This window comes from Zea mays, chromosome 8 (genome assembly GCF_902167145.1).
Source record: "Zea mays cultivar B73 chromosome 8, Zm-B73-REFERENCE-NAM-5.0, whole genome shotgun sequence".
NCBI lineage: Eukaryota > Viridiplantae > Streptophyta > Magnoliopsida > Poales > Poaceae > Zea > Zea mays.
The window spans coordinates 58,174,058-58,188,142 of NC_050103.1; the positions used below are offsets into that span (position 1 = coordinate 58,174,058).

The window sequence follows — 14,085 nt, forward strand, 5'->3', positions numbered from 1 at the left end:
TCGCATGGCGCACCGGACAGTCCGGTGCGCCAGCCACGTCACTAGGCCATTGGGTTCCGACCGTTGGAGCTCTGTCTTGTGGGCCCGCCTGGCTGTCCGGTGGTGCACCGGACAAGTCCTATAGACTGTCCGGTGTGCCACCCGCGCGTGCTCTGTCCTCTGCGCGCGCAGGCGCGCATTTAATGCGTTGCACTCGACCGTTGCGCGTGAAGTAGTCGTTGCTCCGCTGGCTCACCGGACAGTCCGGTGTGCACCGGACATGTCCGGTGAATTATAGCGGAGTGGATTCCCGAAGCTGGCGAGTTCAGAGCCGCTCTCCCCTGGGGCACCGGACACTGTCCGGTGGTACACCGGACAGCCCGTGAATTATAGGGGAGCGCCTCTGAGAATTCCCGAAGGTGTTGAATTCAGCTTGGAGTTCCCTGGTGCACCGGACACTGTCCGGTGGCACACCGGACAGTCCGGTGCGCCAGACCAGGGCACACTTCGGTTGTCCCTTGCTCTCTTTGTTTGAACCATTGTCTTGGTCTTTTTATTGGCTTATTGTGAACCTTTGGCACCTGTAGAACTTATAGACTAGAGCAAACTAGTTAGTCCAATTATTTGTGTTGGGCAATTCAACCACCAAAATCAATTAGGAAATAGGTGTAAGCCTAATTCCCTTTCAATCTCCCCCTTTTTGGTGATTGATGCCAACACAAACCAAAGCAAATATAGAAGTGCATAAATGAACTAGTTTGCATAATTGTAAGTGCAAAGGTTACTTAGAATTGAGCCAATATAAATACTCATAGGATATGCATGGATTGTTCCTTTGTTTTTAACATTTTGGAGCACGCTTGCACCACTTGTTTTGTTTTTGCAAATTCTTCTGTAAATCCTTTTCAAAGTCCTTTTGCAATATAGTCAAAGGTAAATGAATAAGATTTTGAGAAGCATTTTCAAGATTTGAAGTTTTCTCCCCCTGTTTCAAATGCTTTTCCTTTGACTAGACAAAACTCCCCCTTAATCAATTCTCCTCTTAGTATTCAAGAGGGTTTTGAGATATCAATTTTGAAGAGGGTATACCAATTTGAAATTATATCACACATAAGATACCAATTTGAAAATACTTCTTTAAAACTAAATTGAAAGACTAAAAATTTTGAAATTGGTGGTGATGCGCGGTCCTTTTGCTTTAGGCTCATGCTCTCTCCCCCTTTGGCATAAATCGCCAAAAACGGAATCATTAGGGCCCTCTTAAACTACTTTCTCCCCCTTTGGTAAATAGCACGAGTGAAGATTATACCAAAGATGGAGAGATGCTTGGAGCGACGGCGAAGGATGAGTTACGGAGTGGAAGCCTTTGTCTTCGCTGAAGACTCCAATTCCTTTTCAATATACCTATGACTTGGTTTGAAATATACTTGAAAACACATTAGTCATAGCACATGAAAGAGACATGATCAAAGGTATATAAATGAGCTATGTATGCAAGATATCAAAAGAAATTCCTAGAATCAAGAATATTTAGCTCATGTCTAAGTTTGTTAAAGGTTTGTTCATCTAGTGGCTTGGTAAAGATATCGGCTAATTGATCCTTAGTGTTAATATATGCAATCTTGATATCTCCCTTTTGCTGGTGATCCCTTAGAAAATGATACCGAATGGCTATGTGTTTAGTGCGGCTATGCTCAACGGGATTATCCGCCATGCGGATTGCACTCTCATTATCACATAGAAGAGGAACTTTGGTTAATTTGTAAACGTAGTCCCTAAGGGTTTGCCTCATCCAAAGCAATTGCGCGCAACAATGGCCTGCAGCAATGTACTCGGCTTTGGCGGTAGAAAGAGCGACGGAATTTTGCTTTTTTGAAGCCCAAGACACCAGGGATCTTCCCAAGAACTGGCAAGTCCGTGATGTGCTCTTTCTATTAATTTTACACCCCGCCCAATCGGCATCCGAATAACCAATCAAATCAAATGTGGATCCCCTATGATACCAAAGCCCAAACTTAGGAGTATAAACTAAATATCTCAAGATTCGTTTTACGACCGTAAGGTGAGCTTCTTAGGGTCGTCTTGGAATCTTGCACACATGCATACGGAAAGCATAATATCTGGTCGAGATGCACATAAATAGAGTAAAGAGCCTATCATCGACCGGTATACCTTTTGAATTATGGATTTACCTTCCGTGTCGAGGTCGAGATGCCCATTGGTTCCCATGGGTGTTTTGATGGGTTTGGCATCCTTCATCCCAAACTTGCTTAGAATATCTTGAGTATACTTTGTTTGGCTTAGGAAGGTGCCCTCTTGGAGTTGCTTCATTTGAAATCCCAAGAAGTACTTCAACTCCCCTATCATTGACATCTCGAATTTTTGTGTCATGATCCTACTAAACTCTTCACATGTAGATTCATTAGTAGACCCAAATATAATATCATCAACATAAATTTGGCATACAAACAAATCATTTTCAAGTGTTTTGGTAAAGAGTGTAGGATCGGCCTTTCCGACTTTGAATCCATTAGTGATAAGGAAATCTCTAAGGCATTCATACCATGCTCTTGGGGCTTGCTTGAGCCCATAAAGCGCCTTAGAGAGTTTATAAACGTGGTTATGGTACTCACTATCTTCAAAGCCGGGAGGTTGCTCAACATAGACCTCTTCCTTGATCGGTCCATTGAGGAAGGCACTTTTCACGTCCATTTGATAGAGCTTAAAGCCATGGTAAGTAGCATAGGCTAATAATATACGAATTGACTCAAGCCTAGCTACGGGTGCATAGGTTTCACCGAAATCCAAACCTTCGACTTGGGAGTATCCTTTGGCCACAAGTCGGGCTTTGTTCCTTGTCACCACACCATGCTCGTCTTGCTTGTTGCGGAAAACCCACTTGGTTCCTACAACATTTTGATTAGGATGTGGAACCAAATGCCATACCTCATTTCTAGTGAAGTTGTTGAGCTCCTCTTGCATCGCCCCCACCCAATCCGAATCTTGTAGTGCTTCCTCTACCCTGTGTGGCTCAATAGAGGAAACAAAAGAGCAATGCTCACAAAAATGTGCAACACGAGATCTAGTGGTTACCCCCTTGTGAATGTCGCCGAGGATGGTGTCGACGAGGTGATCTCGTTGGATTGCTTGGTGGACTCTTGGGTGTGGCAGCCTTGGTTCTTCATCCTCATTGCCTTGATCATTTGCATCTCCCCCTTGATCATTGTCGTCATCTTGAGGTGGCTCATCTTGTTGATCTTCTCCTTCATCAACTTGAGCCTCATCCTCATTTTGAGTTGGTGGAGATGCTTGCGTGGAGGAGGATGGTTGATCTTGTGCATTTGGAGGCTCTTCGGATTCCTTAGGACATACATCCCCAATGGACATGTTCCTTAGAGCGATGCACGGAGCCTCTTCATCACCTATCTCATCAAGATCAACTTGCTCTACTTGAGAGCCGTTAGTCTCATCAAACACAACGTCACAAGAAACTTCAACTTGTCCAGTGGACTTGTTAAAGACTCTATATGCCCTTGTGTTTGAATCATATCCTAGTAAAAAGCCTTCTACAGTCTTAGGAGCAAATTTAGATTTTCTACCTCTTTTAACAAGAATAAAGCATTTGCTACCAAAGACTCTAAAATATGAAATATTGGGCTTTTTACCAATTAGGAGTTCATATGATGTCTTCTTGAGGATTCGGTGTAGATATAACCGGTTGATGGCGTAGCAGGCGGTGTTGACCGCCTCGGCCCAAAACCGATCCGAAGTCTTGTACTCATCAAGCATGGTTCTTGTCATGTCCAATAGAGTTCTATTCTTCCTCTCCACTACACCATTTTGTTGTGGCGTGTAGGGAGAAGAGAACTCATGCTTGATGCCCTCCTCCTCAAGGAAGCCTTCGATTTGTGAGTTCTTGAACTCCGTCCCGTTGTCGCTTTAAATTTTCTTGATCCTTAAGTCGAACTCATTTTGAGCCCGTCTCAAGAATCCTTTTAAAGTCTCTTGGGTATGAGATTTTTCTTGCAAAAAGAACACCCAAGTGAAGCGAGAATAATCATCCACAATAACTAGACAGTACTTACTCCCGCCGATGCTTATGTAAGCAATCGGGCCGAATAGATCCATGTGTAGGAGCTCCAGTGGCCTGTCAGTCGTCATGATGTTCTTGTGTGGATGATGAGCACCAACTTGCTTCCCTGCTTGGCATGCGCTACAAATCCTGTCTTTCTCAAAATGAACATTTGTTAATCCTAAAATGTGCTCTCCCTTTAGAAGCTTATGAAGATTCTTCATCCCAACATGTGCTAGTCGGCGATGCCAGAGCCAGCCCATGTTAGTCTTAGCAATTAAGCAAGTGTCGAGTTCAGCTCTATCAAAATTTACTAAGTATAGCTGACCCTCTAACACTCCCTTAAATGCTATTGAATCATCACTTCTTCTAAAGACAGTGACACCTACATCAGTAAATAGACAGTTGTAGCCCATTTTGCATAATTGAGAAACAGAAAGCAAATTGTAATCTAAAGAGTCTACAAGAAAAACATTGGAAATGGAATGGTCAGGTGAAATAGCAATTTTTCCCAAACCTTTGACCAAACCTTGGTTTCCATCCCCGAATGTGATAGCTCGTTGGGGATCTTGGTTTTTCTTGTAGGAGGAGAACATCTTTTTCTCCCCTGTCATATGGTTTGTGCACCCGCTGTCGATTACCCAACTTGAGCCCCCGGATGCATAAACCTACAAAACAAGTTTAGTTCTTGGTTTTAGGTACCCAAACTGTTTTGGGTCCTTTGGAATTAGAAACAAGAACTTTGGGTACCCAAACACAAGTTTTTGAACCCTTGTGTTTGCCCCCAACAAACTTGGCAACTACCTTGCCGGATTTGTTAGTTAAGACATAAGAGGCATCAAAAGTTTTAAATGAAATATTATGATCATTTGATGCACTAGGAGTTTTCTTCTTAGGCAACTTAGCACGGGTTGGTTGCCTAGAGCTAGATGTCTCACCCTTATACATAAAAGCATGATTAGGGCCAGAGTGAGACTTCCTAGAGTGAATTCTCCTAATTTTGCTTCGGGATAACCGGCAGGGTACAAAATGTAACCCTCGTTATCCTGAGGCATGGGAGCCTTGCCCTTAACAAAATTAGACAATACTTTAGGAGGGGCATTAAGTTTGACATTGTCTCCCCTTTGGAAGCCAATGCCATCCTTGATGTCAGGGCGTCTCCCTCTATAAAGCATGCTTCTTGCAAATTTAATTTTTTTGTTTTCTAAGTCATGCTCGGCAATTTTAGCATCTAATTTTGTTATATGATCATTTTGTTGTTTAATTAAAGCCATGTGATCATGAATAGCATTAATGTTAACATCTCTACATCTAGTGCAAATAGTAGTATGTTCAACGGTAGATGTAGAGGGTTTGCAAGATTTTAATTCTACAACCTTAGCATGTAATATATCATTCTTACTTCTAAGGTCGGAAATGGAAGCATTGCAAACATCTAATTCTTTAGCCTTAGCAAGCAATTTTTCATTTTCATTTCTAAGGCTAGCAAGAGAAATGTTCAATTCTTCAATCTTAGCAAGAAAAACAACATTATCATTTCTAAGATTTGGAATTGGAACATCACAAACATTTGAATCAACCTTAGCTAACAAATTAGCATTCTCATTTCTAAGGTTGTCAATAGTCTCATGGCAAGTGCTTAGCTCACTAGATAACTTTTCACATTTTTCAACTTCTAGAGCATAAGCATTTTTAACCTTAACATGCTTCTTATTTTCTTTAATAAGAAAGTCCTCTTGGGTGTCCAAGAGATCATCCTTCTCATGAATAGCACTAATCAATTCATTTAATTTTTCCTTTTGTTGCATGTTAAGGTTGGCAAAAAGGGTACGCAAATTATCCTCCTCATCACTAGCATTATCATCACTAGAGGACTCATATTTAGTGGAGGATTTGGATTTAACCTTCTTCTTTTTGTCGTCCTTTGCCATGAGGCACTTGTGGCCGACGTTGGGGAAGAGAAGACCCTTGGTGACGGCGATGTTTGCGGCGTCCTCGTCGGAGGAGGAGTCGGTGGAGCTCTCGTCGGAGTCCCATTCCCGGCAAACATGGGCATCGCCGCCCTTCTTCTTGTAGTATCTCTTCTTCTCCTTTCTTCTCCCCTTCTTGTCGTTATCCCTGTCACTATCACTTGATAATGGACATTTAGCTATAAAGTGACCGGGCTTACCACATTTGCAGCACACTTTCTTGGAGCGGGGCTTGTAATCCTTCCCCCTCCTTTGCTTGAGGATTTGACGGAAGCTCTTGATGATGAGCGCCATCTCCTCGTTGTCGAGCTTGGAGGCGTCGATGGGTGTTCGACTTGGAGTAGATTCCTCCTTCTTTTCTTCTGTCGCCTTGAACGCGACCGGTTTGCTTCGGACGTGGAGGGGCCGTCAAGCTCGTTGATCTTCTTTGAGCCTTTGATCATCAATTCAAAGCTCACAAAATCCCCGATTACTTCCTCGGGAGACATTAGTATATATCTAGGATTCCCTTGAATTAATTGAACTTGCGTAGGGTTAAGAAAAACGAGGGATCTTAGAATAACCTTGACCATTTCATGGTCATCCTATTTCTTGCTCCCGAGGTTGCGCACTTGATTCACTAAGGTTTTGAGCCGGTTGTACATGTCTTGTGGCTCCTCCCCTTGGCGAAGTCGGAAGCGACCGAGCTCCCCCTCGATCGTTTCCCGCTTGGTGATTTTGGTCACCTCGTCTCCTTTGTGCGCGGTCTTTAGCGTGTCCCAAATCTCCTTAGCACCTTTCAACCCTTGCACCTTATTATACTCCTCTCGACTTAGAGAGGCGAGGAGTATAGTTGAGGCTTGGGAGTTGAAGTGTTGGATTTGGGCCACTTCGTCCTCATCATAATCTTCATCCCCTACGGATGGTACCTGTACACCAAACTCAACAACATCCCATATACTTTTGTGGAGTGAGGTTAGATGAAATCTCATCAAATCACTCCACCTAGCATAATCTTCACCATCAAACGTTGGTGGTTTGCCTAATGGGACGGAAAGTAAAGGCATATGTTTAGGAATGCGAGGATAGCGTAAGGGGATCTTACTAAACTTCTTGCGCTCATGGCGCTTAGAAGTGACGGATGTCACGTCAGAGCCGGAGGTGGAAGGTGATGAAGTATCGGTCTCGTAGTAGACCACCTTCCTCATCTTCTTTTTCTTGTCGCCACTCCGATGCGACTTGTGGGAAGAGGATTTCTTCTCCTTCCCCTTCCCTTTGTTTCGGGACTCTTCTGATGAAGCCTTCCCGTGGCTTGTAGTGGGCTTGTCGCCGGTCTCCATCTCCTTCTTGGCGTGATCTCCCGACATCACTTCGAGCGGTTAGGCTCTAATGAAGCACCGGGCTCTGATACCAATTGAAAGTCACCTAGACGGGGGGGGGGGGGGGGTGAATAGGGCGAATCTGAAATTTACAAACTTAATCACAACTACAAGTCGGGTTAGCGTTAGAAATATAATCGAGTCCAAAAGAGAGGGTGCAAAACAAATCGCAAGCGAATAAAGTGTGTGACACGCGGATTTGTTTTTGCCGAGGTTTGGTTCTCGCAAACCTACTCCCCGTTGAGGTGGTCACAAAGATCGGGTCTCTTTCAACCCTTTCCCTCTCTCAAACGGTCCCTCGGACCGAGTGAGCTTCTTCTCAATCAAACGGGAACAAACTTCCCCGCAAGGACCACCACACAATTGGTGTCTCTTGCCTTGGTTACAATTGAGTTGTTCGTAAGAAAGAGTGAAAGAAAGAAGCAATCCAAGCGCAAGAGCTCAAAAGAACACAACAAATCTCTCTCACTAATCACTAAAGCTTTGTGTGGAATTGGGAGAGGATTTGATCACTTGGGTGTGTCTACAATTGAATGCTAGAGCTCTTGTAAGTAGTTGGAAGGTAGAAAACTTGGATGACTTGAATGTGGGGGTGGTTGGGGTATTTATTACCCCAACCACCAAACTAGCCGTTTGGTGGAGGCTGTTGTCGCATGGCGCACCGGACAGTCTGGTGCGCCAGCCACGTCACCAGGCCGTTGGGTTCCGACCGTTGGAGCTCTGTCTTGTGGGCCCGCCTGGCTGTCCGGTGGTGCACCGGACAAGTCCTGTAGACTGTACGGTGTGCCACCCGCGCGTGCTCTGTCCTCTGCGCGCGCAGACGCGCATTTAATGCGTTGCAGTCGACCGTTGCGCGCGAAGTAGTCGTTGCTCCGCTGGCTCACCGGACAGTCCGGTGTGCACCGGACATGTCCGGTGAATTATAGCGGAGTGGATTCCCGAAGCTGGCGAGTTCAGAGCCGCTCTCCCCTGGGGCACCGGACACTGTCCGGTGGTACACCGGACAGCCCGTGAATTATAGGGGAGCGCCTCTGAGAATTCCCGAAGGTGTTGAATTCAGCTTGGAGTTCCCTGGTGCACCGGACACTGTCCGGTGGCACACCGGATAGTCCGGTGCGCCAGACCAGGGCACACTTCGGTTGTCCCTTGTTCTCTTTGTTTGAACCCTTTTCTTTGTCTTTTTATTTGCTTATTGTGAACCTTTGGCACCTGTAGAACTTATAGACTAGAGCAAACTAGTTAGTCCAATTATTTGTGTTGGGCAATTCAACCACCAAAATCAATTAGGAAATAGGTGTAAGCCTAATTCCCTTTCACAAACAATTAATGCAGCTGAAATGCTGCTTATTGTAATATAATGTCATACTTTATGTAATATAATAGTTGGCTCTTCATTATCTTTTCTATCTACTTTTATGCACATTGTTAAGTGTGAAACTGAACTTTACTGGTATTTTGAGCCGAAGGCGAAAAGAACCTTCCCTTCTTATCACCTGGAACAAAGCGTAGCTCTGCATTCCTTTAGGAATGACTTCAGAGTTTTTTTCTTTAGACCACATCTCTGCATTCCCTTAGAAAAGACTTCGGAGCTTTTTCACCTTTACTTGGTGATGAAACTTTAGATTTGCATTCCCTTAGAAATGACTTCAGAGTTTTTTCACCTTTACTTGGTGATAAAACTTTAGCTCTGCATTACCTTAAGAACGACTTCAGAGCTTTTTCACCTTTACTTGGTGTTGAAACTTTAGCTTTGCATTCCCTTAGAAAAGATTTCTGAGCTTTTTCACCTTTACTTAGTGATAAAACTTTAGCTCTACATTCGGTTAGGAACGATTTTGTAGTTTTTCACCTTTACTTGGTGATAAAACTTTACCTTTGTATTGGTCTCTTGAGGGTAGGACTTTTTAATCTTGATCCCCTGCCACCAAATATATTGTTTTTCTTTTTCGGGGAAAGTACCTTTATTGACTTTTAGGTACACGTCACCTCTTCGGCCTCGTTAAAAACTTGACCCCTTTGCAAGGTTTTTCGGGGAAAAGTATCTTTAGAACCTACGTCTTTTGATATTGTATAAATTACTCGCTCCGTCCTAATATATAAGGTGTAATCACTTTTGGTTCAAAGACCAAGAAATGTATTTAATTTTCCCAACACTAATATTACTGCATTTACATATGTTTAGAGAGAGCACACCTTATATTATGGTGCCAGAATAAAAAGTGGTTACACTTGACATAAGGAGTAATATCGATACATGTTGTAAAAAATTGGAAGTGTTTATATCTATCTATATAAAACATTTCCCTACTGTTCTGTTAGCTGACAGCCTGGGAAGAAAAAAGCAACAACACTAGAGCTGGAAGAACAGAGAAGAAATCAATAACCAAAATTGTTCATCGTCAATCACGACACCGGATGAGCATAACGACGCATCACGAGATAATTTGGGTGTGATTGGTTGGGTGGCCCAACCCCCAACCAGGTCTAACCTAGCCAACATGTGGGTTGTTTGGTTGTCTGTTCCACCCAAGATTCAAGATAATGTAATCTGGTGGTTCGGTAGAACATTGGAACTACTAATGTATTAGTACTTAATCTTGAATGTATGATTTGTCCGTGTAATCTTGTATGAATTTGTAAACGTTCAATTAATGATATAGTGTAATCTGGTTTGGGACATTATTGTGTGTTTTGAATTTGATGGGCTAAATTGAATTTGAAGGCAAAACTAAATAGTATTTGCATAGTTTGCCGCCAAACACACACAGTTGGCGTCAAAAAGGCATAGTTGGCGCTAATTGTGTAGTTGGGCTCAAGGATAAACTCGACCAACCAAACAGGCTAGTGCCTGAATCAGGTCATGCGGGCAGGCAACCAAACAAATTCTTGATATTGCCAGGACGACCTAGGAAATGAAACCAAACAACGCAAGTTGGCCTGTTGGGATCTTCTCATCTCAGCCTAGCTACAAAGAGCAACTAGGCTGAGTTGGGCACCGCAACCAATTAGGCCCTATAAAGCCTTGACCTCTGCTCCTTGAGGACTTTGCTGAATCCTTCTCCTCTTCTTTGGCTCCCAATCCCAAGCTTCATCTTACAAATGTTCACACTCTTTGAACACAAGGTCTAAGTCTGGATGTAATGTTGGCGTGGCTGGCTGGAAACACGACAACAGCTCAGTGATCTTGGCACTTGAACCAGATTTGGGTGTGGCTGACTCAGTTTACACTATGCTATGTGTTTATTTAAGAAGGGACACATGCAGATGCGACGGAAATAATGAACAAGAGGAGTGTCCACTTGCATACATCTCAAGACTGGCAGCCCAAAGTGTATGTACTTGGACCATCAGACAAGAGAGTGAAAATTAGTATCCCACTGTTTGTCTGATCATGTGACCTGTCATGTTCCTCATCTTACAATAATCTGCTCCACGCGCACGCTTAACTTTGTCCTTTTAGGTATCGAGTCAGTCTTGACCTCTGATGAAATCGAAGCATTGCACCTGATGGACAACCTGATCGACCTCGCACTCGCTTGAATGGATTGCATGTGTTCTGATCTAACTACATCAAGGATTTGCCAGGATCTAGCCTTTGGAGTCTGCCTCAGCACATACTTTTGAAAATCATATTGACAAAAACTGTGCTAACTGCTAATATTGTGTATGATGGCAATTCGAATTTCGGGGAGATATAGCGGAAATAATAATGAAAATTGCTGTTTAGTTCCTCACGATCCGCTTCGTGTCTGCTTTGCTAGTTTAGTTCAGTAGTTAATTGAATCAGAAAAATTACATCAACTCAATTCAAGTGAAATGGTGTTTTTGTTGCACGTTTCCCATGAGTTTTACAACATTTCTCTTGAATTGTGACAAAAAGTTTACAATTTAAACTTTTTAGAGCATCTCCAAGATACTCCTATAATTGGACCTTAAAAACAAAATAGGGCCTGATTTAAGCTAATTAGGACCTGATAATTTTTTTTAGATCTAACAGCGACTCCTAAAACCACTTGATCTTATCCTGCAATTTGGCGGCACTGTGTTTGTTGGATCTTTTATGGGCTTGACCCATTTATCGAATAAACTCTATGGTTTGTAATAGTGGAGAATACCAATAGTACCACATTGTAAGTCCAAGGGTCTTTTGGCTTGACTTATATGGTGGGATTTATTTTACCTAACTTGAGAAGTCAAGAAATGAACAAGAGCGTGCCACACGCGCGCGCGCGCCGCCGCCGCCGGCGTGGCGTGGCGTGGCAGGCGAGCGGGCGTGGTGTGGTTGCTGGCCGACTCTTGGCGTGACTCGGCGAGACTTTAAATAGAGGAGCACCCCTGTCACTCGGTACACACGAACATAACCATTTCAGAGTCACAAAGTCCAGCCGCAAGTGAGGGTGTTTCCATCTCGTAGCTCTGCGCGCACAGAGAGGCGAGAGGGCAGGTGCCTCCGGAGCCCTTGCCGTTCGAGACCCTGCTCGAGGGATCGGCAATTAGGTTTTTGGGGAGCGTCTACGCGACTGCCCAACGTCCGTCGTTGTCTTCATCGCTGGTTCCTTGCATCTTCATCTAGTACGACATGACAAGTGAAGTTGGACAAGTATCTAGATCCTCGGAGCGCATGGGAGGGTATGATCAATTCATCTCCTTACTATTTTACATTCTGCAAATTATATATATTCATACCTGTTGTTTTATATATAGCCATAAATTTATCCAATCTGTTTTGTCGTATTATATCATGACATGTCTGATGCCTGATCATACTAGTAATATGATAAATCTGTTTGTCTTAATTTTACAGTCATGTTGTTTATGTTGCTATCTGTTTGTTTTTAGTTGTTCCATAATAATACATGTTCCATGTTTATATGCTTATTATATTTATATGATTCATATATTTTATGTTCTCTTGATCCATATTGTTATGGATATATTTGAGATAGTGATTTCTATGATTAAACATATTTTATATGTCATCATCATAATGTTAATTTATGGAATTAAAATGATATGGAAAATGCCTATATTTCTAACAATCCAAAAACCTAATGTTAGGCATTTTTCTATCAGAGGTTTTGTTGATGTGCTAAAGCCTGATCCTTTTGATGGTAAAAACTTTTTGATATGGAAAGCTAAGATGGAGTTGTGGCTAACTGCAATGTCATGTTATTATGCCGCTGAGGGCAAGCCTGCCAACTTACCTCCTGAGGATGAGGCTAAGTTTAAGGTTGATGACAACCTCTTTCGAGGAGCAGTGATTAGCGCACTTGACACAAAATTCCAGAAAAGCTATATCATCCTTCCTACAGGGAAAGGGCTGTGGGATGCACTTGTTGGAAAGTTTGGAGTTACTGACGCTGGTAGCGAGCTGTATCTCATGGAGCAGCTGTATGACTACAAGATGGTTGAGAACCGATCTGTAGTGGAACAGGCTCATGAGTTTCATGCACTAGCTAAGGAACTCGAACTTTTTCCTTGTCCTTTGCCTGACAAGTTTGTGGCTGGCGGTATAATCGCCAAGTTGCCACCTTCTTGGAAGGACTTTGCTACCTCTCTCAAACATAAGAGACAAGAGTTCAATGTGGAAGAGCTCATTGGTACTCTTGATGTTGAGGAAAGGGCTAGAACAAAGGACAGTGGAAAAGGTGTTGAGACCTCTACTGCTAATGTGGTGCAGAAGAGAAACTTCCGCAAGTTTAACAAGAAGAAAAACCAGAACAAACAAGAGAATGCAAATAAACCTGTTCAAACAGCACAGTTTAAAAAGAAGAACAACAATAACAAGGGAAAGGGAGGATGCTTTGTCTGTGGCAGTGATCAACACTGGGCTAGAGAGTGCCCTGATCGCAAGTTCACACAGGACAAGAAATCAGCTAATGTTGTAACCACTGAAACTGGAGATGGAACATCTGGGTATGGTAATTCTTTACCATTTGTTCTTTCAGTCTGTAATTCTCCTGAGTGGTGGATGGACAGTGGTGCAAACATTCATGTGTGTGCTGATGCCTCTATGTTCACTTCCTATCAGGTCGGGAGGTCTGGCGCCTTGTTAATGGGAAATGGGTCGCGTGCTCATGTTCTTGGTGTTGGTACGGTCATTCTGAAGTTTACTTCGGGAAAGACGGTGCCATTGAAGAGCGTGCAGCATGTGCCCTCTATCAAGAAGAATCTCGTTAGTGTTTCGATGCTATGTCGAGATGGATATAAAGTTGTTCTTGAGTCTAATTGTCAGGGACCATAATTAGGGGTACCCTCAAGACTCCTAATTCTCAGCTGGTAACCCCCATCAGCACAAAGCTGCAAAGGCCTGATGGGTGCGACTAAGTCAGGGATTTGTCCATTCAAGGGACTCGATCACGCCTCGCCCGAGCCCAGCCTCGGGCAAGGGCAGCCGACCCCGGAGGATCTACGTCTCGCCCGAGGCCCCCCTCCAGCGACGAACATACTTCCGGCTCGCCCGAGGCCCAGTCTTCGCCAAGAAGCAACCCTGGCCAAATCGCCACGCCAACCGACCAAATCGCAGGGGCATTTAATGCAAAGGTGGCCTGACACCTTTATCCTGACGCGCGCCCTTCAGTCGACAGAGCCGAAGTGACCGCAATCACTTCGCCGCTCCACTGACCGGCCTGATAGAAGGACAGCGCCGCCTGCGCCGCTCCGACTGCTGTGCCACTCGACAGAGTGAGGCTGACAGGTAGCCAGG

At 43.8% G+C, this 14,085-nt stretch overlaps 1 pseudogene; it reads right to left on the reverse strand.

Annotated features, from left to right (window-relative positions):
• Positions 1-9,778: 9,778 nt before the first annotated feature.
• LOC118473096 (uncharacterized) lies at positions 9,779-11,065 on the reverse strand (annotated as a pseudogene).
• Positions 11,066-14,085: the final 3,020 nt, after the last annotated feature.